This window comes from Halyomorpha halys, unplaced genomic scaffold, assembly GCF_000696795.3.
Source record: "Halyomorpha halys isolate HHAL.00 unplaced genomic scaffold, Hhal_1.1 Scaffold120.1, whole genome shotgun sequence".
NCBI classification, from domain to species: domain Eukaryota; kingdom Metazoa; phylum Arthropoda; class Insecta; order Hemiptera; family Pentatomidae; genus Halyomorpha; species Halyomorpha halys.
Window position 1 is genome coordinate 768,492 of NW_027108251.1, and position 1,856 is coordinate 770,347.

Consider the following 1,856-nt stretch of genomic DNA (forward strand, 5'->3'; position numbering starts at 1 on the left):
ACTTTATCCTCCATATCCCATTTCAAATGGGTCAATTTGAATCCTTAAATCCTTTATTAATCCACTGTTTTTCCTATATATCAAATCCATTGGAGCCTAAAGTGCCTAAATAAAAATTCTTCTAGATCCAGTAGACAGAAGATTCATTACAATTAATTCACAATATACATAAAATCTTGCGCTTTTAAGAAACAAATCAAACTAACTATATTGCAATTCATATAATCTGAATATATATTCATTAAAATTCCGATTCTCTTAGGGTAAGTTGAGTCTATGAGAGAAAAAGTGGCCTGGGTTGAGAACTCCAATATTTTTTGGTTCGTGAAGTGCACACTATTGGTGTTTAATGCCTTTGTATATCTAATTTCCGAATGTTTAAATAGCTAGTACTTCCATCAAAATAATTCTGGTTTTAGTTGTGATGAAATGTAATTGTGATCTAGACATTTGCTGGTTTCTGCTCTTCTAGCGTCATGATGAGAGGGCGGTTTACTTTATCAGTATTTTTAAATTTTTCTTTTCCTGTCCGTTTTATGGAATCGTAAAACCACGCTGCTGTATTCTCAATCTTTTAAAATAACTGACATGAACGTATCGTTTGAAAATCCTGTGGGTTGACTGTGAGAATCCAGATTAAGATCATTAGGGCGTGACCTTCGCCGAGCTGGTTGGAACGCGGATCCCAGAGTTGTGGGTTCATCTCCTTAATATTTATTTACCGAAAAATGAATCTTGACATTTCCTTTCCCGGTATAACGAGGCGGCAAGCTCTGGGTAACCCTCAGAGGTCGGAAAAAAAGTTCAGAAGGCCGACTTGGTAGAGTAGTTTCCTCTATCAATACCAGGTCCAGCACATAAATTTTGTACATATTAATATATGTTAAACATTATCCAAGCAATAGGTACATCAGACACAGGGAAAAAAATTCTAAAACGTAACTAGACGGAAATCAATACTTTCACTTGTTATTTACCAATACCGTCATTCACATGTTTTTACTTAGGTGTTGATGACATCATTTTCTCTTTATCTTCCATTGAACAGTTCTTTGTTTTCTTCATATCTCTTCTTCTCTCAATATTTTCGACGATGACAACTCTTTTCTGAAAATGGATGTCACTGAGACTATTTTTTAATGTTTTTTTTTATTTTATAAATCTGCACAAATATCGGATAGCTACAACATAGCATATTGTAACAATAGAACAGAACTTCGGTTGCTATATTTAGTAGGTAATTTAATCTTTGTTTTAATTATTCTGCCTAAAATAACAAGACGAGCTAATCAATATGCTAGGACTCGTAGTCCTTGTAAAAACCAATACGAAAACAGAAGATCCTACAAAGATCAGAAAAGATGAATCTAGGTCAGGCAGATTTCTAATCGACACACTCTATCAATGATCAGATTTCCTTATAGACTAAAATCTACCGCTAAAGATCTAGTGTTTCACTAAGGAAAACAGTCTGGGCGATATCACACTGAATCGGCGGCATAGATAAAGAACATTTAATTTATTCAGTGTAGGCTCCCAGGCAATTGTAGATGATAGTTCACTAGAGCAATTCTCAAATAACGGGAAAAATTCAGGTTCCAATTTTCAAGAAAAAACAGATCTTCAAAAATAAAGTAAACTCTAAAAGTTCTACGGTTTACTTTTTGCTGAAACTACTAACAAACAAAACTTTAGCGCTAAATCTATTAACTGAATTTTAATTTATACATCCACGATCTTGGTAAAAAATATACCGTGGTTTGGAACCATAAATAACAACAATCGTAAAATGAACTTTAAAAAATCAATTAATATTGAATGACTGACCTGATATTAACTTATGAAAAGTTACAATT

The 1,856-nt window shown here is 33.2% G+C and overlaps 1 protein-coding gene across 1 annotated transcript in view; it reads right to left on the reverse strand.

The window, feature by feature from the left end:
* The window catches only part of LOC106678026 (low density lipoprotein receptor adapter protein 1-A), a 40,915-nt gene that overhangs the window by 1,100 nt on the left and 37,959 nt on the right, over window positions 1-1,856 (reverse strand). The window lies entirely within an intron of this gene.